Raw genomic sequence first — 25728 nt, 5'->3', positions numbered from 1 at the left:
AAAGCCATAATTCAAATCAACCTAACTAAATTGCTATCCCTCTTTTTGCTCCCGCTGCAACAAGAGGCAGGTGTGCGATCTAGTACACAAGGCTCAAACAACCAGTTTTCAAATTAACAACACAACAAAATAGAAACAATTATTAATCAGCAATAATAATGACAACTAGAATGGTCCCCTTGAAATCGCTTTGGACCGAAAACATACTTCTGAGGAAGCAAATGAGGTCATTCATTTTTCCCGGCGATATTTTCGCGGAATCCGAAGCTGCTTATATTTGCGACCCTGCTTATCCGTGTAGCGGCGGTACAATAAGCCAGATTCCTTGCCAAATGAAACCCCCTTTTTTTTCACTCCCCGTTTGACGCTCTTCCTCAGATCGGCTAGTGAACAATCTTCCTGTTGCTCGCGAATCCGAGTTTCCCTTTCAACTGCAGCCTGCTCCTGCCAGCTGGCGGAAACCGGAGCGAGTGTGGAGCCCGCGTCGCCTAATTGCGGCGTCGAGTCTATATCGCGGCTAGCACTGCACGCGTCACTCCCACTCACTTCCAGGACCCGCTCGTCTAGGCCAGCCTCCGAGCTCTGCCTCTCCCGTGACTGCTCGCCACTCAAGTTACCTTGATCAGTCCGTGTGCCGCACCGCCTTTCGCTCACCGACGCTAAGTCAAGTTCCCTCGACAGCGGGCGCGCTTTGGATCGCGTGGGGGCCATGTACGCCACGTCGGCAAAGAATGATTTGCCCTGATCCCTCAGCAGCTGCTCCGAGCTATTTGAGAAGAGGTAGGAAAATTGCTCCGGGAGGGCGGCTGACACAGCGGCTTCGGTGTTAAGTTTTCCAAACTCTCCTTCAATGATAACCGTTGCGATCGGTAAACAGACACTCTCCTTCTCGGCCACTTGCCGTATCCTAACGCACTCTCCCGTAAAATCACTCGAGGAGACGAAAGACGGGTGAACAACGTCCATAGTTGCTGCAGAGTCCCGCAGTGCTCGGCACTTCTTGCCGTTTACCTTAATTTCCTGCACATAGGGCTCCAATAGACGTATGTTTTTGTGAGTTTCCTGTATCGTTGCAAAAGCAATTCTCTCTGGGCAGCTTGCAGCGATGTGCCCTTGCTTTTTGCAATTGTAGCAGGTTAACGGTTTCCGTTTTTCAAAAGAACGCGTCATTTCGTTTCGCTGTTTCGGACCATCGTCATCATTCTGAGATGCATTCTGTCCATCCCTTACAGTTTCTTTGGGAAGGGACTCGTCGTCCCGAAACTCGCGACGCGTGATTTCCTTCCGTTCGTCGGGCTTCCCGTAAAACCCATCTCTTCTATCTGCTTTTTCTATGCGCACTGCCTTGCTGTGCAAGCTGCGGCGGGTGTAATACTCTTCCGCTAACTCTGCTGCCTTGTTTAGCTTAACCTCCTTTAGCCTATCTTGCAGCCAGAGCCGGACATCCTCATCAATGCAACGGTAGAACTGCTCCAACGCGATGCATTCGACAATTTTGTCGCGGTCGTCGTAAACCTCTTCGCCCTTCAGCCATTCCACCAAGTCGGCTTTTAGACGAAACGCGAAGTCAACATTCGACTCCTTACCCTTTTTTGCATACCGGAACCTCTGCCGGAAAGCTTCGGGCGACAATCTGTACTTCCGCAGTAGCGCTTCCTTCACATCACTGTAGCTCTCGAACGCCTCTTTCGATAAGCAAGTTATTACGTCTGATGCCTCCCCAGGAAGCAAGGCTAACAGATTCTGTGCCCAAAGGGATCGCTCAATGCTATTCCGTTCGCAGACGTGCTCAAATTTCACGAGGTATTTGGCCATATCCTCTCCGACGACAAAGGGTGGAAGTTGATCGCGTATTCTGGGAACATTAGAAGTGAGACTAGGCGCTCGCGAGCTATTTCGGGTCTCCAGCTCTTTCATTTTAAGCTCGTGCTCACGCATCTCTCCTTTCCTCCTTTTCCTCCTCGCGACGTTCATTGATACCCGCCAAGGCCTCTGCGGCTTCCTCAGCCGTTACGTCCCCAGTCCTCATGACCTCAAGGATCGCATTCTTTCTTTTGGTTGAGCCCAACTCAATGCCCAACTCCTCACAAATTTCGAGAAGTTCCTTCACCTTGTACTTCTCCATCGTTCACACTGTCCTCCTGCTGTTTACCCTTTTTGAATATACCTGCCGTACGCTACTATAACACTACTAGTAAGACATATGCAAGTATTTCACACACTGCCCTGTTTACTCCCTCCGCATCCCCTGGTTTTCAAAACACTCTTACTAGGCTTGAAACACTCAAGGTTATCACAATGCAACACCAAATCCTTCCCTAAGCTACTATAACCTGTGTCAGAGAAAGTCTGGTGTTTGAGGTAAACTTCAGGCACTCACCGCGCCGAGGTAGCTGATGCCGGTCAATCCCGTAGCTGCCATCCAGTGTTACGAACTTCCAACCGGTGCCACCAGTGTTACGACATCCAACCGGTGCCGCCAGTGTTACGAACTTGTACCGCTGCACCACGATTTCGGCTTTGTGGTCCCGTAGCGCTCGTCACCCGTTTCGTGACAGAGCGTTGGTAGCGAAGACTCCGAGCCTGGCGTCGATGAGAATAACAAAAGGGACTTTATACATTATATACAGGTTATCATACAGGACATGAACGGGTCGGCACTGGGGCCGAGTGCTCACAACAAACGCGACTGTTCTCGCACGACGACGTCCGGCGAAAACGCGTGACACATCTCACCCCAGTCGGGAGCGACACTCTCTCCCGGTGGGTTGGCGGATCCTGTTTTTCAGGCGGCGTGTCACTGCTTTTATAATCCCCGAGGACCATTGTCACTCAAACGGCCCAATACAAAGTCAGCACACGACGGTCGTCCGAGGGGTCCAACCAGCGACCGCGCTGGCCACCCGGTTCAAAGTTCGCGCGCGCGGTGACCTCCAGGCAAAGGGAGGTGCGGCGCCGGGCTGTCTGGCACACGCGGACACGTCCAAACACGCTGCTCGCCGAGGCTTCTCCCGCACGAAGGCGCAGCATCTTGACTTGTGAAGGAAGAATTATGGCGCTCGCAGGATAGATTCTGCATCTTGCAGATTCGGAATCCGGGCTTGTGGTAATGGCACAACAGCATCCCCGCCCTCAGATAAGGCGCCGGGAAGACGAGCTGCCTCCACGTGGCTCGGATGCCAGGCGCGCACGTTCGTCAGGCTCGTCCAAGTTCACGTCCAGTGTCGGGACGCCAGGTAACTTCACGTGCCCAGGTCCGACTCGCCAGGACAGGAGCTCTGCTCACCACGTCGTCGCCAAGGCACCTTGACCAGCTCCGCTCGGGTCGTTCCTAAGACCTTGCTTCTCGCCACTGGTCCCGCTTGGTCGTTCTGCAGCTTGCAAAACCGACCGGCAAAAGGCAACACCCAACACGAACAAGTGCCCTCTGTCTCCCGTCAAACACCAGACAAAGCCATAATTCAAATCAACCTAACTAAATTGCTATCCCTCTTTTTGCTCCCGCTGCAACAAGAGGCAGGTGTGCGATCTAGTACACAAGGCTCAAACAACCAGTTTTCAAATTAACAACACAACAAAATAGAAACAATTATTAATCAGCAATAATAATGACAACTAGAATGGTCCCCTTGAAATCGCTTTGGACCGAAAACATACTTCTGAGGAAGCAAATGAGGTCATTCATTTTTCCCGGCGATATTTTCGCGGAATCCGAAGCTGCTTATATTTGCGACCCTGCTTATCCGTGTAGCGGCGGTACAATAAGCCAGATTCCTTGCCAAATGAAACCCCCTTTTTTTTCACTCCCCGTTTGACGCTCTTCCTCAGATCGGCTAGTGAACAATCTTCCTGTTGCTCGCGAATCCGAGTTTCCCTTTCAACTGCAGCCTGCTCCTGCCAGCTGGCGGAAACCGGAGCGAGTGTGGAGCCCGCGTCGCCTAATTGCGGCGTCGAGTCTATATCGCGGCTAGCACTGCACGCGTCACTCCCACTCACTTCCAGGACCCGCTCGTCTAGGCCAGCCTCCGAGCTCTGCCTCTCCCGTGACTGCTCGCCACTCAAGTTACCTTGATCAGTCCGTGTGCCGCACCGCCTTTCGCTCACCGACGCTAAGTCAAGTTCCCTCGACAGCGGGCGCGCTTTGGATCGCGTGGGGGCCATGTACGCCACGTCGGCAAAGAATGATTTGCCCTGATCCCTCAGCAGCTGCTCCGAGCTATTTGAGAAGAGGTAGGAAAATTGCTCCGGGAGGGCGGCTGACACAGCGGCTTCGGTGTTAAGTTTTCCAAACTCTCCTTCAATGATAACCGTTGCGATCGGTAAACAGACACTCTCCTTCTCGGCCACTTGCCGTATCCTAACGCACTCTCCCGTAAAATCACTCGAGGAGACGAAAGACGGGTGAACAACGTCCATAGTTGCTGCAGAGTCCCGCAGTGCTCGGCACTTCTTGCCGTTTACCTTAATTTCCTGCACATAGGGCTCCAATAGACGTATGTTTTTGTGAGTTTCCTGTATCGTTGCAAAAGCAATTCTCTCTGGGCAGCTTGCAGCGATGTGCCCTTGCTTTTTGCAATTGTAGCAGGTTAACGGTTTCCGTTTTTCAAAAGAACGCGTCATTTCGTTTCGCTGTTTCGGACCATCGTCATCATTCTGAGATGCATTCTGTCCATCCCTTACAGTTTCTTTGGGAAGGGACTCGTCGTCCCGAAACTCGCGACGCGTGATTTCCTTCCGTTCGTCGGGCTTCCCGTAAAACCCATCTCTTCTATCTGCTTTTTCTATGCGCACTGCCTTGCTGTGCAAGCTGCGGCGGGTGTAATACTCTTCCGCTAACTCTGCTGCCTTGTTTAGCTTAACCTCCTTTAGCCTATCTTGCAGCCAGAGCCGGACATCCTCATCAATGCAACGGTAGAACTGCTCCAACGCGATGCATTCGACAATTTTGTCGCGGTCGTCGTAAACCTCTTCGCCCTTCAGCCATTCCACCAAGTCGGCTTTTAGACGAAACGCGAAGTCAACATTCGACTCCTTACCCTTTTTTGCATACCGGAACCTCTGCCGGAAAGCTTCGGGCGACAATCTGTACTTCCGCAGTAGCGCTTCCTTCACATCACTGTAGCTCTCGAACGCCTCTTTCGATAAGCAAGTTATTACGTCTGATGCCTCCCCAGGAAGCAAGGCTAACAGATTCTGTGCCCAAAGGGATCGCTCAATGCTATTCCGTTCGCAGACGTGCTCAAATTTCACGAGGTATTTGGCCATATCCTCTCCGACGACAAAGGGTGGAAGTTGATCGCGTATTCTGGGAACATTAGAAGTGAGACTAGGCGCTCGCGAGCTATTTCGGGTCTCCAGCTCTTTCATTTTAAGCTCGTGCTCACGCATCTCTCCTTTCCTCCTTTTCCTCCTCGCGACGTTCATTGATACCCGCCAAGGCCTCTGCGGCTTCCTCAGCCGTTACGTCCCCAGTCCTCATGACCTCAAGGATCGCATTCTTTCTTTTGGTTGAGCCCAACTCAATGCCCAACTCCTCACAAATTTCGAGAAGTTCCTTCACCTTGTACTTCTCCATCGTTCACACTGTCCTCCTGCTGTTTACCCTTTTTGAATATACCTGCCGTACGCTACTATAACACTACTAGTAAGACATATGCAAGTATTTCACACACTGCCCTGTTTACTCCCTCCGCATCCCCTGGTTTTCAAAACACTCTTACTAGGCTTGAAACACTCAAGGTTATCACAATGCAACACCAAATCCTTCCCTAAGCTACTATAACCTGTGTCAGAGAAAGTCTGGTGTTTGAGGTAAACTTCAGGCACTCACCGCGCCGAGGTAGCTGATGCCGGTCAATCCCGTAGCTGCCATCCAGTGTTACGAACTTCCAACCGGTGCCACCAGTGTTACGACATCCAACCGGTGCCGCCAGTGTTACGAACTTGTACCGCTGCACCACGATTTCGGCTTTGTGGTCCCGTAGCGCTCGTCACCCGTTTCGTGACAGAGCGTTGGTAGCGAAGACTCCGAGCCTGGCGTCGATGAGAATAACAAAAGGGACTTTATACATTATATACAGGTTATCATACAGGACATGAACGGGTCGGCACTGGGGCCGAGTGCTCACAACAAACGCGACTGTTCTCGCACGACGACGTCCGGCGAAAACGCGTGACACATCTCACCCCAGTCGGGAGCGACACTCTCTCCCGGTGGGTTGGCGGATCCTGTTTTTCAGGCGGCGTGTCACTGCTTTTATAATCCCCGAGGACCATTGTCACTCAAACGGCCCAATACAAAGTCAGCACACGACGGTCGTCCGAGGGGTCCAACCAGCGACCGCGCTGGCCACCCGGTTCAAAGTTCGCGCGCGCGGTGACCTCCAGGCAAAGGGAGGTGCGGCGCCGGGCTGTCTGGCACACGCGGACACGTCCAAACACGCTGCTCGCCGAGGCTTCTCCCGCACGAAGGCGCAGCATCTTGACTTGTGAAGGAAGAATTATGGCGCTCGCAGGATAGATTCTGCATCTTGCAGATTCGGAATCCGGGCTTGTGGTAATGGCACAACACGACGTTAGCCGGCGCGGCATAGCGACTTGCACACCATCAAAAGCGTTGGCTGAGGAGATGGTGAAGAGGAGGCCGCGGGCGCTGAGGTGAGCAACCTTTACGAACACTCTTCTTCTTCACCTATAAAAACAAGGTCGTATCTGTTCTTGAAACAACTGATGTGCTACGAATGGCACTAAAATAACAATCTAAAGATAGAAGAAACTGCAAACATGAACAAGTCTCACTCGAGGACCGCGAACACTCGCTGTCACAGCGTCGGCGACGAGACGTTCATTTGAGGGATCGCCAGCCATTTGTGCGCGAGTAAGAGCAGGCGCGAGAGAGAAAATTTGGGGCTTTTGTTCTTTGAATATATGACTCTGCCTAGACACTACGGATGAGGTTTCTTAGCGCGTGTTGTATGTGTTTGTCCCTAGGCGTGCCGGCATTACGGAGTGGGGTCGAGTTTGTTTACGCTCGGACGCTGGCTGCAGGCGTGGTGAAATAGGTGAAGGCAGTCGCGCCCAATTTGGCGACCGCTGTGTCGGACAGACTGTCTCGCACTATCGGCACTCGTGCCAAGTCAGTCGTGCCGGAGCATACCTTTCTCGCGTCTTACGGTGACGTACCATGGTAATAACATCACAGATGTTTACGTAGAAGCAGTAGGGACCATAGTAGAGGCCGAGCTACATATATTGAAAATGTAGAAGTCAGAGTGCCTTAGCAGCCGCGTTGGAACGCAAGTGGCTGAAAGGCCGCCGGCGACGCCCGTGCCACCGCTGTGAGAATACGCCGCGCCACTCTAGCGGCTTTTACACTAACTTAACCTAACGTTAACCTAACCTAACGTGGCCGAGACGCAAAGACAATCCTGTCGGCGTAACCACGCTGTGAGAATACGCCGCGCTACCTTATCGCCTTTTACGTTAACCTAACCTAAACGTGGGCGAGAGGCAAAGCCGACATGTATGGTAGCCAACAGGCCGGGACTTTGTTTAAACTCCCTGCCTTTCATTCTTATATATGTATTTCTCTCTCTCTCTCGCTATAGCAAAAACGTACTTCATATGCATCCCATGAAAGGAAAAATTGGCATCCACGCGAATTGCAACAAGGAGCTACAAGGGAAACCCATATGGATTTCCTTTGTAGCTTTTTGCTGAAATTCGGCTGGATGCCAAGTTTCTCTTCCATGTACTTTGTTCAGATTGGGTGAGGGAACAAACGCGAGTTAATGACATCTTAGTTGAAATCAAGAAAAATAAATGGGCATGGGCAGGGCATGTAATGAGGACGGAAGATAACCGATGGTCATTAAGGGTTACGGAGTGGATCCCAAGGGAAGGGAAGCGTAGCAGGGGGCGGCAGAAAGTTAGGTGGGCGGATGAGATTAAGAAGTTTGCAGGGGCGGCATGGCCACAATTAGTACATGACCGGGGTTGTTGGAGAAGTATGGGAGAGGCCTTTGCCCTGCAGTGGGCGTAACCAGGCTGATGATGATGATGACTTTGTTCCACCTTGCGGGCTACCGCAGAACTAATTTGTCAATCTATCCTTGGCTTTCGAGTCATTCAAGCGACCCGTTTTCGAACTTCTAGGTCCCACTGACTCACCCCGCAGCTACTGTACGACGCCTCCCTTCTATATACTGGAACTCATTCAGGATATTAAACGCTTGCTACAGGGGAACACTCTTTCTTCTGAGCGTCTGGCATGACGGTGGGATTAAATTATTTCACACGAGAAATAACTGATCCACACAGACACAACAGAGATGTCGCAACGCTGCGGTGGCTCCTTTTTAGTGAGCAGTCTCTGTTTACTCGGTTTGCGGAGTCTGTGTTACTTTAACCGTCTAACAGCTACATCACTCTTACTCCGCATCCGATACAGAAAGACGGACTTACGAACGCAAGTATACATGGTATTGTTAAGAACGGCCCAGCTGAGGTGCCAGTGTTGCCAGCCAGTTGCGACAACGGGCGTCAACGTTTCCTGGAGCGCCGCCGCAAACCTCTAGCCACGGCGTAACTACGTCGCCATTGTGACTGAATGCGTTCGGCTGGCCAACTATTGTTTCCGAACCCACTAACGTCGCCCTGTTCTGCTATGAGTGGGAGAGTTGCCGCGGGAACGTCGACGAAGGCCCCTTCCCACGCGCCGACCAAGACGCAGGACAATGGCTACCCGGGCGCGCTACCCGGGTCAGCTCCGAGTTCTACGAAGTCCCTTTGACGTCGGCTCCGCACCGTGCACCTGTGTGTGTGTGTGTGTGTGTGTGTCTGTGTGTGCGTGTGTGTAAGCCGTCCAGGGGAGAGGCGGCGTGTTTACAATGACTGGACGAATGTTTCCGTCCCCTTGGAACAAAGGGGGGACCAAGTGCTTATAACCCGCTGTTGTGCGGATGCTCGACACACTTTTCTTAAGCAGTCATGTTGGATTGAGACACTCTCTCAAGCAGTCGTGTTAGACTGACGTACTTTCTCTCGCAGTCATGCTAGACTGATGAACTGCCTGTAAATACTGTAAATAAACCCGTATTCCTCGTTCTCGATGAGAAGCAGTCCTTCCCTTCATCAACGTCCTCAGCGTGGATAAGTTGGACGACGGCATGGGCCAGCTACCTTCGAATTCATGCCGGACTCCAATCTTGACAACGGGTTACGAGCGATGAGATTGAACCCCCAATCATAACAACTGGCTGACAGCAGTGAGATGGACTTTGCGACCTGGTGCTGTGTCTGCGGCGACTGCTTGGTTCTTGCTTTGACTCTCTAGGCTTCATTTTGTGGTTGTTCTGATTAGAACAGTAGGGAAGCTAGATTGTTGAGTGTTAGCTAGGTTGAGTTTTCCTAGCTAGATTTAGCGAGCAGGACCAAGGCAGTAAAACAGCAATCGTGGAGTTGATACAAGAGTTGATCTCGTGGAGATGATACAAGAGAGAGGAGGATTGTTGTATCGGCACTACATATACAGAAAGGGTAGGATTTTAGATCAGTTAGTCGTACCTACTAAGTATAGGGAGGACCTTTTGAGTCTCTGTCATGGAAATGGGTGGTCCTACCACCTAGTCATAAACAAATCAAATGAAAGATTGCTTATGGAATACTACTGGCCTGGCTGTTTCAAAGACGTAAAAAACTTTGTAAGATCATGCGACGCCTGCCAGCGCTCTGGTAAACCAACAGGAGAGACATGGAAAGCTCCACTGAAGGTAATGCCCTTAATAACAGAGCCTTTCAGACGACTTGTAATAGACACGGTAGAGCCTCTACCAAAAACAAAATCGAGCTACAGGTGCTTGTTTACCATGCTGTGTCCGGCTACAAAGTTTCCAGAAGCAATCCCTCTGAGAAAGCTCAGCTCCACCGAAGTAGTAGACGCGCTTTTAACAGTGTTTGCACGAGTTGGGTTTCCAGCCGAAATTCAGGCAGATCAAGGATCAGTATTCACGAGCGCAATGACTTTCACATTCTTGCAAAAGTACGGGGTAAAGTTAATGCACAGTTCTATCACCCTCACTCAAACACTGTAGAGAGGTGGCATTCAGTGCTTAAGCGAGTATTGCGTGCGCTCTGTTACGAGCATAAGGAGGACTGGGAGAACTGTCTGCCGGCAACTTTGTTTGCTTTGCGAATGGTTCCACATGAAGCGACTGGGTTCTCGCCAACAGAACTAGTGTATAGGAGGACACTCCGTTCTCCACTGCGAATGTTAAGAGAGATGTGGGAGGAAAAAGGGGAGAGTCCAACAGTGGTTGAATACGTGCTAAATCTGCTGGAACGTCTAAGCGCAAACGAAGAACTAGTCGAAAAGAACATGGGAGTAGTTCAAAAGAACGCCAAATTCTATTACGACAAGAATGCGAGGCTTCGTACGTTTAACGCCGGAGGCCAGGTAATGATCCTCAAACCTTCAAGAAAGAACAAGCTTGAAGTTCACTAGGACGGGCCCGTTAAAGTGTTGCACAAACTTTCAGATACTAACTATGCTCTGAAAATGCCCGGTCGCAGGAAAGAGGCGAGGATATATCACTGTAATTTGATGAAGCCGTATATAGAGCGGAGCGGAGTCGTTAACTATACCATAAAGAGCAGGATGACACTAGTACCAAGTTTAAGGAGTATAGGGTGATCTCCAACTCTGAAATCGGCCTAGAAGAAGTAGTAAAACATTCGGTAAGCTCGCACGCTCTAAGACCATAGCAGCTAGATGAGAAAGAGATGTTAGGGGAATATCTCGACAGATTCAGCGATAGGCCGGGTAGAACCGAACTAATAACGCATGAAATAGAGCTGACATCAACCGAACCAGTAAGATGAAAGCCTTACAGGGTGTCTTCAAGACAGAGAGAGATTATGGAGGCAGAGATACAGCACATGCTAGAGTTGGGAGTTATTGAGCCCGCTGAAAGTGACTATACGTCACCACTAATACTGGTAGAAACCCCTAACAAGGACCCTCGTCCATGCGTTGACTACAGGAAGTTAAATGCCATCACTAGGGATCAGCTGTACCCGATACCCAGCATTGAGGAACGAATTGAAAGAGTTAGCGCTGCTAAATACATTTCAGCTATAGATCTCGTGCGGGGGTACTGGCAAGTTCCCCTTTCAGAAAGTGCCAGCCGCTATGCCGCATTCATCTCGCCTGTAGGCACTTTTCGCCCTCTCGCACTCAGCTTCGGGCTGAAGAACGCGCCGTTTAGCTTCTCTAAATTAATGGATATTGTCCTAAAAGACTTGCAGGAGTTCGCCTTGCCTTATCTTGATGATGTGGCCATTTTTTCGGACAACTGGGAACAACACGTATCGCACCTCAAACAGGTGTTTTCACGGTTGAGGGAAGCCGGCTTAACGATGAAAGCGGGAAAGTGTAGGTTTGGTTGTTCGCAGGTTACTTATCTGGGCCATGTTGTCGGTCAGGGCATGAGACGGCCGGCTGAGCTGAAAATAGCTACGATTGGAGAATTTTCTCACCCGCGCACGAAAACGGACCTTCGTTCATTTTTGGGACTTGTGGGGTACTCTCAGCGGTACATTCCGAATTACTCGCAATTGGCAAGTCCATTAACAGACGCCCTCCGAAAGGGAGCACCGAGTAGCGTACACTGGCATAAGGACAAAGAGAACGCTTTCCAAAGTTTGAAAACGTTATTAGTTTCTCGTTCTGTGCTTCGCGCCAGACTACACAAAGGAATTCATAGTTAAATGCGACGCAAGCGACAGAGGTATGGGCGTGGTACTTAGTCAGGTCGGCGACGATAACGAGGAGCATCCTATCCTCTATGCCAGCCGTAAACTAAATGTAAGAGAGGAAGCCTACAGCGCTTCAGGGAAGGAATGCGCTTCTTTAGTTTGGGCCACCCAGAAGTTGTCGTGTTACTTGTACGGAGCGAAGTTCATCTTCGAGACCGACTACTGTCCTCTGACATGGCTCAATCAAATGGCACACAATAATGGCCGCTTGCTCCGACGGAGCCTCGCTCTCCAAGAGTACAACTTCTCCGTTAGATATAAGAAGGGAAAGTTGCATAGCAATGCGGATGGTTTGAGCAGGCTAATTTGAATTCTGCGTTTGAGGGTCCCGCCAAAATTTTAGGGTTACTAGAGTTAATTTTGTTAAGCCAAGAAGTTCCCCTCTCATTTAGCAGGATTTCCTCCATGATTGCTGAATTTTTCAGCACGAAATTGCTTCAAAAATGGGCATAGCGGAATGCAGCATTTTTTGTTTCTGCACTTATGTTTTTTTTTTTTGGCGAGGGTCAGCTCCGAGTTCTACGAAGCCCTTCTGACGTCGGCTCCGGACCGTGCACCTGTGTATGCGTGTGCGTGTGCGTGCGTGCGTGTGAGTGTGTAAGGCGTCCCAGGGAGAGGCGGCGTGTTTACAATGAATGAACGAACGTTTCCGTCCCCTTGGAATCAAGGGGTGACCAAGTACTTATACTACGCTGTTGTGCGGATGCTCGACACACTTTTCTTAAGCAGTCATGTTGGACTGAGGCACTCTCTCAAGCAGTCGTGTTAGACTGACGTACTTTCTCTCGCAGTCATGCTAGACTGATGAACTGCATGTAAATAGTGTAAATAAACCCGTATTCCTCATTCTCGATGATAAGCAGTCATTCCTTTCATCAACGTCCTCGGAGTGGATAAGTTGGACAACGGCATGGGCTAGCTACTGTCGAATTCATGCCGGACTCCACTCTTGATAACGGTTTAAGAGCGATGGGATTGAACCCCCAATCATAACAGTGTATACCGTAGAGAGAAAGAGAAAAGAAAGGCAAAGGAAAGACAGGGAGGTTAACCAGAGATTATCTCCGGTTGGCTACACTGTACTGGGGGAGGGGCAAAGGGATGCGATAGGTGAGAGAGAGAAAACGATAAAAAATGTGAAAACACGCACGCACGCGCACGCACACGCACGCGCACACTCACGCACGCACGCGCACACTCACGCACGCACGCGCACGCACGCATGCGCACATGCACGCAAACACGCACGCACGCACACGCACACGCACGCACGCGCACACTCACTCACGCACGCACGCGCACACGCACGCACGCACGCACGCGCACACGCACGCACACAAGCGCACACGCACGCATGCGCACGCATGCGCACACGCACGCACGCGCACACGACACACACGCACACACGATACACACGCACACACTATACACACGACACACACACGCACACGATACACACGGTACAGACAAACACACGTACACGCGAACTGTTTCTGTGGGCACTGTCACGCAGCCTGCAAAAGCGTTCTTAGTGTTACGCAGTGTCACAGTACAGTCCTACGTCACGCAGTGTAGAGTCACAATTTGTCAGAAAGTCCCATGTCGTTTAAGCACCGCAGCAGCGCCTTCATAGCGGATCCCGCTGATGCTCGCGCAGGTCAGTTTCCAAGGGTGTTGTTTTCTGTCGTTGGGCGCTTGTCCAGTTTGTCTAGGGAGGCTGAGAGGACTGCTCTTTGCGATTGAAAAGAGAGCACTGACAAAGAAGGTGCCCGATTGTTTCAAGGCACCCGCAGAAGTGACAAAATTAGGTCTTGGCCATTCCGATAAGAAAAGAGTATGCATTTGAAAATGCGACTCCAAGCCATAGACGGACTAGAAGGGTGCAGTTACATCGTGGAAAGTCGGGTGGAATACGGAGCGGTAAATTAGGGTCCAGGGTATGAAGGCGTGCACTTGTGAACTCTTATGGTTATATTGCGCTCGGTATCGCACGGACGTAGCCCAACACGGATGTAGCGCAAACAAGTTTGCGCTACGTCCGTCCGCGTCCTGTCCTTCACTTAATATCGTCTGTGTAAAACTGAGCGCAATATAACTATGAACGTTCACCAACTAGCCCCCTTCATTGCTTTACTTGTGAACTCGGATGAATTCCGAGTGCGCATTAGCGGAAAGCTTTTTCGCTGCGTCGGCTCTCGAAAGAGGAATGCCAACGGAGTTGACGCCATCATGGGCAGATCGGGCAGCTGCGTCTGCTCGATCATTGCCGTGTATGCCACAGTGACTAGGCAACCACTGATATATGATATCGTGTCCTTCGTCAACTATGCGATGGTGTACTTCTCTGATCTCTGCGACGAGCTGTTCATGTGATCCATGGCGCAGTGCTGATAGTACACTCTGTAGGGCTGCTTTGGAATCACAGAAGATTGACCATGCATGGGGTGATTCCTTCTGAATGAAATGAACAGCCGCACGCAAGGCTGCCAGTTCAGCAGCTGTCGTTCATGATACATGTGACGTTTTTTGCTGTATTTTGACGAACCTTGTTGGTATCACCACAGTGGCAGCTGAACTTGCAGGTGTGACTGAGCCATCGATGTAAACGTGTACGCGGCCGCTGTGCACCTCATGTAAAAGTCCTAATGTGGCCTGCTTGTGGGCAAACGATGGCATATGTTAGCTTTCTTCGTGATTCCTGGGATGGTGAAGCGTATTTCAGGTTTGTGTAGGAACCATACAGGGTGAGAATGGTCTTGCTGCAGGCATGTAGTTCGATGCAGGCATGTAGTCTTGCTGCACGCATTGTAGGAGTTGAGGACGGACGTCGGGATGAAAAACTTGGGAGGTTTATTTTACATTATTTACAGTGAGACGTCAAGGAACAGTCGTACAGTCATTACGGGCCGGCAGCAACTCGGACGCTGCGGCCCGCGGCAAGAAGTTCGAGAGAGGTGAATCCGGGAATGCTCTGGAAAATGCTCTAGGAATCTCTGGAATGCTCCGCTGCCCCCGGTCTGCGTCTTTTAAACCCTTCGAGGTCTGGAAGACGCGTCATGTTCGGCCAATGGGAGAGTCCGCTCAGATGACGCCATTTTCGGCCAATCGTAGGCGCCCGAGCGGCGGTGTCACACCCGGTGGCTCCCTGCGGTCTTGTCTTGCTGACTTACGATGCTGACTTACGCACCGTCACAAAGGCGGACGGGGGGAGGGGGGGGCGACGCTTGGGCCCCAAGTGTACGAGGGCCCCCTACTCCCGGCGGTATGGCCTCGCTGGCTTGCAAATGCCCTCTTCAAAGGCGGCCGGTGCGACGCTGCCAGGCCTTCCCGGTACATCACAGCCGTCTGGCTTCGGGACTCACGTTACCTGGAACAGTGCCGGGCTATCCCCTCGCTTTCTTGAAGGGTGAAGCATTGAATAGCTGCACCGGCGGCGTACGAAGTAGGGGCCTTCAACTTGTTTGCACGTGCGCTCCTCTGGAATGTGCTTTCCGGGTTTCTGCGCTCCTTGCTTAGCAGTGGCGCGATTCGATGTGGTTTCCAGACCTCGAAGTAGGCTCAGGAAACAGCCCCATATCTAACAGCATGTAGTAGCATGTAGTTCGGCATGCAGACGCCGAAATGCAGATGTCGTCGGCATAGATTGATACTTTAACTGTGTTGGGCAAGCATCTGACTAGGCCAACGAGCACTAGGTTGAATAGCGTCGAGCTCAACACTCCGCCTTGCGGTACTCCACAGAAAGTTTGGTGTTGAGTTGTGGCGCCATCAATCAGAGCCTCTATAAGGGAATAATGTGGGTGTATATCGTAAACTGCAATGCAACGAATATATAAGGTCTGGAGCTTCAAATTCTGACTGCGCAAAAACAACGACAAAACAAGAGTTGTAATTTGCGTTGTTTTTTTTTTCAGTGGTTTAACTAGCGCTTACAGCCATTAAAAAGCATCAGGAAATAAAAAATTACAAAACATATGCATCCAAGCAAAGTAAAGGGTATGAAATCTCTCAGATGTGCGGAAGTGCCAGCAGACATACCCTTATGTATAACAGCGTACCGACGCATATCTGCCATATCACTTACGTCCAGAAGCAGTAGCAGCAAAACAGGCGCGCTGAGCAAATTGACTTTCCCGCCTTCCTAAGTGCGCCCGCTTGAGGGCCGTTGCAACTTTTGCTCACTCGTGCCTGCAGTGCTTAGTTTCCGAACAATCGCGCGCGAGACACCTGAAAAGCAAGAAGCTCCAAAATTAGGGCGTGGCCGCCTTCGCACTTTCCCGAACGCGGTAGCGCGTACGACCCGTGCGATTTTAATAGAACGCAGCTCCCCGCAGCGCGTGCATCGCGGCGCTCCTCCCTTCGCCGCATTAGCGTTGCGGGCGAGGCTTCCCCGCCGACCGTTCATTACGAAAACCGCGCACATCGGTGGGGCCGGCGACACAGACGTCGTCGCGCCACGCGTTGCGCAATAAATCTCTCGGCTGTTTGCTTGTTCACCCCGCCGGCGGATTAGAGTCCGACCCGATGCCCGGCCGGCGCACTATACGTTCTTTACACTTCTTGCTTCGGCTGCCCTGGTATTTGTCCCGAAAAGCATCTGCCCCGAGAACACGCGAGCCGAACCTCGTTTCTTTACGTGTGTATACACACATGTTCGCGCGTACGGATACATATACGTATAGTCGAGGGCCCAAATGCACCGCTCGTTCTTGTTGTTTCACTGGCTTTGACGCCGCTATTTCATCGTTTCAAAACACGCAGAGCTATAGGCACCGCACAGACAGCTGTGCAGAGCTCCCTCGCTTTCTTTCTTTCTTTTTTTTTTCCCCGTGTTTACCGCCTTGCGATGCGTCCAGCCTCGTATTTAGCTATACTGCACGTGAACGATTGTGCTGAGTGGGTGAGCTAGTATATATGGCAGAAGTCCAGGAAATCGATCGAGCTTTGCTCATTAACACCCGCTGCTACGCATCACGCCTATATATATTACATGTGCGTAGCAGCAGCAGCAGCAGCAGCAGTGTCAAAGGCGTGCCTGGTACGGTCACAACAAAGCCCGCTGTCTTGGAAACACAATAACACCAACAGCGGGGGTGACGCCGCCGCAGGTAATCGAAATAGCGGCCTCGACAACCGCCCCGCCTCCCCCTCCCTCCCTACCCCAACCGCAGCTACCTGCCCCCTCTCCTAACTCCCCTCCCCCACTCCTTTTTAGCGCACGTAACCTAGAGCCGTATGGAAAATGAAGAGTGGAAGAGGGAAACCGGGGGGGGGGGGGGAGTGGTGTTGAGTAAAACGGCGAAGAGAGCAAAGCAAAGCGGACGCATGCTGAAACAAACGATGCTCGCTGACGACGTAATCGGTGGGAGAGGCCCGGAAGGTGCGGATAGGTTTGTTGTCGCCGAACTAGTTGTACTGTACAAACACAGTCGGGTTGATAGTAATTTGCTCATTGTGTAGGTGTATACGTAGCTACCGCGTTTCTTTTACATTTTTTTAGCCGCTGCGGAAGAGGACGCGCCGCTTGAAAAGACAAATTGCGCGAAGAGGCTGTTTTAGAAAAATGAGCCATACATTCGGTTTTATGACGGCCATCGGTTTTTTTTCTTTTTTTTTTCGGATGAGAGACAAAGCGGCTCGGCAATAGGCGCGGGAGCGGCGCGTCGATGGAGTGCCCGCTCCTCGGTCTGATTATTACTATTATTGTTTTTCTATGTGGGCTTTCTTTCTCTCTCTCTCTCTATCTATATATATATACATACATATATATATATCGCCCCATGTGCCACACCCACGGCCTTTTGCAGAAACCGCGAGAACCGCACCCTCTTTTGCGCCATTACAGAAGGAACGTAGTAGTGTGCGGAGCTCACCACAACTCTCGCTGTTTCTTTGCTCGGAGGAGTTTCTCTAATTGCTTGTTTTACTTTCGTTTCCTCGTATGTCCTCTTTGCGATGTCGCCTCTTCTTCCTCTGCTGTTTCTTTTTATTCGCTCGCTCTCCCTATCTCTTTCCCTGTCACCCATGGTATTAATTTCTACATTCACATAACGGAATTGCTGTGTTACCACGGGGCGGTACGTAACTTAATTTGCCCGAAGCACTGTGTTGACAAACTCGCGCATAATTTCGTGAGCTCCCTTATAACCAATGATATCAATGGCTGCTTTACGATAATTCTTCAACAATTTTACAGTCCGACAATAATTGATATAATTCTTCGCACAGTTCAATTTTAGTTCTATGGCCTTATGAGCGCAATAATATTTATAATCAGGATACAAGTTTTTCCATCTGAAATCACCGGTAAGTGTCGAAGCTTTGATGACCTGAGGGGCCGTCTATGTTCTCTGCTAGCTTAAACTCGTAGACCGAAACAAAAATGGGAAGAGGATGTATTGAAGTGCTACACTTTTACAGAATATTTTGATGACAGATCTTACCTTGGTTATTTCAATATGTAACGTTATTTTCTTTATTCCCCCCCCCCTGTAATGTCCTACTGTGTCCTTGGGTTTAATGAATAAATGAATGAATGAATGAATGAATGAATGAATGAATGAATGAATGAATGAATGAAAACAAAGTCAGCAGCAGTTCTTCTGATTTAGCGATCATTTCGCTGCTGTGTGCCCGCTTCTCTGGGAAATGACAATGTTTATTCGTCGCACTTTTGTATGATTCTGCAATTCTCCGTCGTTTTCATTTGCCTGGGTGGTTTTCCGCTATTGACACTTTCTCCAAGTAAAGTTTACTACTACTGCTACTTCCATAAAATGGTCATGGCTCACTGAGGAGGCGGCAGCTGTGTTCGTTGTGGACTTTTAATTCTCCGTTTTTCTTTCTTTCTTATTTATTTCCTTTCTCTTTTTCTCTCTTTTTTTCTTTTCTTATTTTTTCGGCCCAAGGTTTAGTATTAATAGCATGGCCTATATAGATATGTTGACTTATTCAGGACGTGTTTTATTTCTCTACCTCATCTGCGCCAAAGAAAACTGTCGCGAATATAGACTGGGACATTCGTCCACTATAGCATATATTGCATGCCACCAAATACTCTCTCTCTCTCTCTCTCTCTCTCTCTCTCTCTCTCTCTCTCTCTCTCTCCAGGTATTGCGAGACTTTCATTGACACGAATTAGGCGGCACCGCAAATTGTTCAGTGGCTGCGTGCCTAGGTCGGGGTCTTGCGGCGTGCTATTGCGATCAAGCTGCTTCCACTATATATTCTGGGAGCTCCTTTCCACGTTGTTCCGTGTTGACTGCAGTGTCTGCGCTAAGTTATATATCAGCGTCGATAGTGCCAGTTCTGAGTTAAACACGGCGGCCTACAGCGAGGTATATTGCACACAACATCTGCTTTTATACTCAAACTACACTTTTAATCTGTCTCTACGTAGGTTCCACTATAAGTAAGTGGAACATATTTGCAAAAATGTTCCACTTGCACATAATGGCAGCTTTTTAGAATAAACTTAAGAGTGTAGTAATGCTTTCCGCGTCCCACTAAAACACACTTGCCTGTTGAAAGCTTCTGTGGCAAGTTTTATTTGAACTTATTGGTCCAATTCTTCATGCGCTTTTTTTTTTCGAGTTTTGGCATTGCAAATTAGTCAAGGTGTGTTTGCAATCTCCTAGAAGATATCTCAGTCTGTCTCTTTCTATCTCTTTCCCTAAAAGAAACAGCTGCGCTCTCCGATTTGGAGGTCAACGGCGTCATTCTAAAAAAGCCCTTTGCACCATTCCCAACCGCTTCACCTTACTTCGTTTGTTTCTCTGTTTTGATAACTGGAAGCACTAAAGCTATCCACCACTTCAGCCACCCTCGTGCGAAGAATGTGTAAACCTTTTTTTCACAACGATGCGCACTTTAGGTGCGGTTGCATAGCTGGAGGAGAGACACTGGCTCGTGATTTGTAGAGTGTTCACCCGCGCTTTTAAAGACACCTGGCGTGTTTTGATCCAGGGATTGGGGCCTCTTTACAACCGCCGCAGGAGATCTGACCAACAGCCTCATAACTTCGATCCCCTCGAACGCCGATAAATAAAAAAGGAAAAAAAAAGGAAGTAGCGGCGATATCCGACAGAAATCGAAAAGCCTGAGCCAAATGAAAGTCGTTGAGCTCCCCCCTTCCCCCCCCCAAAAAAAAGAAGAAAAAAGAAAACGTCCGATTCCTGCCATGAAGTAAATTCCGAAATAAAGACTTAGCAGCGTCGTTCTTTAGGACTCTCAACGCCAGGTCTCTCCCGTCCTACTTACTCCTCCGCCACCCCCCCTCCCCCTTTTTTTTACGATTTATTTCCGCTATTCTCCTTAACTCCTCAGCGTACCGATATGAATGGTCTCGGCTCAGGAACTGGTCAGGGTGGTTCGTCGTTTTCCCGACGTTCGCTCGCCCCTGGTCGACACACACAAACACACGCACACACACAAACACACACGCACACACACACACACACACACACACACACACACGCACACACGCACGCACGCACGCACGCGGACACACAAAAATGGACCAGATGCAGAGCCGCGTATCGGCCCGACGGCACACGTAGGCCCATTCCGCACATTCGCGCTTCTACAGCCGCGCATATCGCGTTCTCACGGTCTCTCGCACGCGATTTTAAGCCCACCTCGGGAGGTATACGACATAGGCTGCAAGGCGTATGCGTGGCCGTGCAACGTCTAGTGAATGCGCTCATCGCAGCGAAAGACAGCACGTATTCAGGCACGGACGGCTATAGGATTGTGGCGCACGTGCCGCGTGTCCCAGCTAACGTAAGCCAATCTGCCTAAAGAAAAAAAAAAGATTCAAAACACCCAGTGCAAGATAGAAGGTTAAGACCTATGGTGTTCGGTCAGCTGGCCTAGCTCTGACGACCAAACACCGTAGGTTTGAAAATCGTACCTTGCAACGTGTTTTCTGAATATTTTTTTTTCTTTACGGAGCTTATGCGCAATACGAACGATTATCAAAGTCAAAGACAGGTCGATGCATCCTCGAGTCACTCGGCATCACGTACCACACTCAGCATGGAGAAAGACGGTGGTTCCGGCCTCGGTCCGCGACCGCCTGATCATCCCGCCGCTTCCCAAGAACATGCACCCGAAGCACCATGCTGGGAGACGCAACAAACGAGCAAGAGACCTTCAGAGAAAGTTTGGCAACAGCAACGAGGCGGTGTACGTTGACGCTGCGCGATATGGAGGAGGGCGAAGCACACATGCGATCGCGGTTGTAGACCACACGGTGTTACGGTTGGGTTGGGTCACCCCGGGCAAGAAGGATGCTCAAAGGCCATGCCTAGCCGAAACGGAGGATGGATTCCTAATTTGCTGTGGTTATCTCGAGTGTTTTCCGGCCTGGCAGGCGCCCCGCAGTGATGACAGACCCCTTTGTGTGTTGTTAGGATCGGCCTGCAGGGGTACTGCTCTGCAAAGCTATTTCAGCCCGCTGCACATGCTTCGATCGACCCGCGGTGCTGGCGCCGTTCGGAGAACCAGCGAGGACGACAGCGCTAATCCACCATGCGCCTCGTTCGGAGAATCGGTGACGACAGCAGGGCGTGCCACATTTGGCACCCAACATATTGTTTGGCACCCAACGTATTGGTTGGTTTGCCGGGTTGTCATGGTCTCTCTCTGCAGCAAGAAGAGCTTTCCCTAATAAAAGGGGGCTTTGCGGTACGGGGGCTTCAGGATTCGTCACAGTCTGCTGACATTCGTGGCGACTACAGGAGAAAGGCAGCTCTGGAATTTAGAGGTGCAAGACAATGGGCAACCGGCAGCCGCGCTGCGGGGGTCAGCTCGGGGAACCGACGCGCCTTTCAAGACTCAAGGTAATGGACAACCGGTGGGTCAATTTCGATTACTGGTCGAACAGTCCTCTCACCTAGGGAACTAGGGATCAATGGAGTGTTTATAAGCAGCTGTTGTCGGCTGCTAGAGTGCTAGAGTGTGCTCTGTGATCGTACTCGTGAGCTGTGTGCTCGTTTGCTGTATGCTTCGTCTTGCGTGCTCCATTTGGGAGCCATGCTCGGTTGTCGAAGGTATCTCATGTTCTAAGTTACTGTAAATAAACCCTGCACGCCTAGTTCCTCCCAAGTTCCTCTCTACTACCTTTAACCCTTACAAATGGTGGCAGCGGTGAGGTCGTCCGACAACTCGAATAGTGTGCGACCAAGGGGAGAACTTTATGCGAACTTCCCAACTCTAGGGGAAAACGCGTTCCACGAACCAGACAGAACTCCCGGGTTGCCGCCAGTGGAGGCACCCTCGTGAAAACATAACCTAGGAGAATGGATCAGCCGTCCATCCCCGACCAGACCCGTGGGCTGCCACCAGCGGAGGCAACCTCGGGAAACATCGCCCAGGAAAGTGGGAGCAGCCGAAAAGCAACGAGGTGGACTCAGTGCATGTCACGTGACGTTGACGTGAGCAAGATCCCGCCTGCGATTTTCGTGGGCCTGTTTAAGGGGCCCCGCCAATGTACTTTTTATCATCATTCATTCTCTTCATCTTATCCTTCACCAACAATTGAATAAACAGTGCAAGTTTTGCACTAGAAATAGTCTCGTCCTTGCCTGTACGCCATGGTCTACCGGACGCCTGCAGCCCGCCGACAACGGCACGCTACCCAATAGTAACGCCGGTCGAGCTTACAGGCGTCGCAAGTGCCTCGCGAGCGCGTGACCACGGGACACACGGGGGCGGCCGAAGAAGCCGCGATAGCCCTAGCAATGGCCGCATTGCCGAACGCTGCGATCGTGATCAGCGACTCGCAGGCGGCAATACGCGGCTTCATGCGCAGTCCCGTCTCGCGGGAAGCGACTCGCATACTCTATATTTGTGACGACGGCGACTCGTCATCGCCCTCGTAACCCCAAAATTCTACGGTCTTCGTCCTCTGGACCCCGGCACATACCGATGTCCCTCTCGCGGTCAACGAGGCGGCCCACGCCACGGGCCCCCAATCAAGACCCTACGACAGAAATTCAGCAACAAGAATCACAGTGGGCGTGGGGCAATCGCCTAACCACGTTTACAGACTTCACCCAACACTACAGACTCGAAAGACGCCCATTCCTGCCACCACACGATAAATTAAACAGGAACCAGGCTGTAACTTTACGCTTGCTCCAGAAAAGCACCTACACTAGCCCCGCCGTCTACATCACTGCTATCCGGGTTTATATCCAACAGATGCGTGTAAAGCTTGCGGACAGAGAGCAACGCTGCGACACATGCTCTGGGAATGTGCCGGCAACCACGGTAATGAAACCACCTCCGTTCGCGACCCGTCGGTAATCGCGGCCGGTGCCAGAGTACGCGCTCGCTTCTTCCCGATGCTGCCCGGCTGCTCCCGAAGCCGGGGACCTTCTTCGTCGGCGTCGCCGCCGCTGGGAGGCGGTTCTCATAAGTTCAGAGTTGGCAGACCAGCTCTGGGCCGCCCGGCAAGCCGAAGACGCCGCCCGAGTCCGAGGACTTCGAGCCGCCACCTGAGGCTGCGGGACCTGCCGGACCTGCCGAAACTGCCGGACCATTGATGATGATGATAATGGCCTTATGTTATGGCTCTTGCCCACACTGGGGGATTGGCCAAGAATTGCGTGCTGAAACGATTACCTGTTCTTTTGAAGTGTTACTTATCTGATGAGAAAAAAATAAGAAAGAGAGATAAGGAAACATACAAAACCAAACAAATTACAAGACAAAAATCAAAGTTATTGGTTTTGTCGACTCTATGTAACCGCAAACCGCAAACGGCATGTTTCGGCAGGTCTCTGGGATCTGGCGCCGACATGGCCACCAGAAACTTACGCCTACTGTTTATGCAGATGACGTACGCTGCTTACGTGTTCGCCAACTTGACGTGTCCCCTGAGCGCCGAGAGCGCCGGATTGACCGACAGCAGTACGGCCCTTCGCTTTCCGGATGGACGCGGAGCGCTGATCACGACACCTTTCGACTTTGACGGCACCTGCCCGACTCTTCGCTTCTCGGATCCACAAGGCACACTGGACACCACAGCGACACCTATGGTTGAACAACTCGTCTGCTGGCAACAGGGGTCAGCCCCGGACAGAAAACTACATAAGCAGCTGCCTCGCTATGCCACTCTGGGATCTGGCGCCGACATGGCCACCAGAAACTTACGCCTACTGTTTATGCAGGTTAGTTACTCCTACCGTTTCGTGAATGGCAAGCCATTTATAAAATCGGCGTCAGATCCCATTGCATGCTTACTGTTCGCTGCAAGCAAACTGTGTTATTTTGGGTTAAGTTGCATTTTTAGCCCTGGTTGTCTGTCTAAGATTTACTTACTGCTCTCTGGAGATGTAGAACAAAATCCAGGACCCCTTTCTACTGAACAAGAACAGCAAATGTTTCAAGCTATTATGAAAATTCCATTGATGATGCAAGGGCAGTCCGAGATACTAGATGAGATCCGCTGCCTTCGAGCTAATCAGCAAGCAATGGAACAAAAGATAAACGATTTGAGTGTCAAAGTTCAACTCGCTGAGGAAACCGCATCACGCGTCACATCACTGCATGCCACGATAGAAAGGATTTCATGTCGTGTTGACTCGGCCACTTCTGCACTTGCCTCAATGCGTGATAGCCAAGACGACCTAGAAAATAGGTCTCGACGGAATAACTTGATTTTTTTCGGCCTTCCCGACACCGCGAAGGAAACATGGGCTGAATCAGAAGAAAAGATTACGTCCTTCTGTGCAGAGAAATTAAATGTGTCACTTGAACTACAATCTATGGAGAGAGCACATAGAATAGGGCGGTACTCTGAGCACAAGAAAAGACCATTAATAGTAAAATTCATATCATTTAAAGAAAGACAACGCGTCCTTGAGGCCGCCTCAAGACTAAAGGGAACAGGATTTGGCATTAGTGAAGACTACTCTAAGAAGGTTTGCTTTGAGCGCAAGAAGTTGCTTCAGTTTGCTAAATCACGTGGCAGTGATTTCAAGCTTATCTTCAATAAGCTCAAAATAGGTAAAAAGACATACAAGTGCAATGCTGATTCCGATAACGTAATCGAGTTAGACGGATAGCCATCACAGTTCGCTACATCTCAGAAGACGGCTCACAACCTGAATTTCATTGTCGTGAATTGTCGAAGTCTAAAAAACAAAAAAACATGAGTTTGAATCTCTTTTGGAATCGACAAAACCACATGTAGTCATTGGCACAGAGTCATGGCTAGATAGTTCAGTCTACAACAGCGAACTATTTCCGTCAGACTACACTGTTTACAGAAAAGACCGCAACTGCCACGGTGGTGGCGTTTTTGTTTTGATCCACAGCAGTCTCAGCAGCACTCCCATCAACATAGAAAGCTGCCTTTGCGAAACGGTCTGGTGTAGGGTGATGCTCGCAAACGGCCACTCTGTAGCAATCGGATCGTTCTACAGGCCCCCAAACTGCAGGTCACCGAAGCCTTTGTTTCAAATTAATGACATCATGCTCTCGTTAAACACGACATATATTATTCTTGGTGGCGACTTTAACTTTCCCCATATTAAATGGGAAAACTTTCAACCGCAAAACAATTCCTCGTCTCTTATTTCCACAGCATTTTGCGAGCTGATAAAAGCCAACTCTCTGTTCCAGTTTGTTGAGCGCTCAACAAGGTTAGGATCAGCTAATGAAAGCATAATTGATCTGTTCCTCTGTAACGATCGAGATCTTGTGTCCAGCGTCACCGTAATTCCCGGTATAAGCGACCGCGAAGTCGTTACTGCAAAACTAACGTGTACTGCTATGCGCCGAAAAAGCCCACCGCCACGGAAGGTGTTCTTTTATAATAAAGCAGATTACTCATCGCTATCTCTGGAACTTGACGGCTTTCTACCTGAATTTCGTCGACACACCTCAAACATCGACGTTAATTCT

At 50.4% G+C, this 25728-nt stretch overlaps 1 long non-coding RNA gene across 1 annotated transcript in view; it reads right to left on the bottom strand.

Moving 5' to 3' along the window:
* LOC135920362 (uncharacterized) overlaps nucleotides 1–24027 on the bottom strand; it is a 66982-nt gene extending 42955 nt beyond the window's left edge. The window contains exon 1 of the long non-coding RNA XR_010570230.2: nucleotides 23664–24027. This is a non-coding gene — a long non-coding RNA (uncharacterized lncRNA). The remainder of the gene's footprint in view (nucleotides 1–23663) is intronic.
* Nucleotides 24028–25728: the final 1701 nt, after the last annotated feature.

The sequence above is a fragment of the Dermacentor albipictus genome, unplaced genomic scaffold, assembly GCF_038994185.2.
Source record: "Dermacentor albipictus isolate Rhodes 1998 colony unplaced genomic scaffold, USDA_Dalb.pri_finalv2 scaffold_13, whole genome shotgun sequence".
In the NCBI taxonomy this organism is placed as follows: domain Eukaryota; kingdom Metazoa; phylum Arthropoda; class Arachnida; order Ixodida; family Ixodidae; genus Dermacentor; species Dermacentor albipictus.
This window is presented reverse-complemented; position numbering and strand designations above follow the sequence as displayed.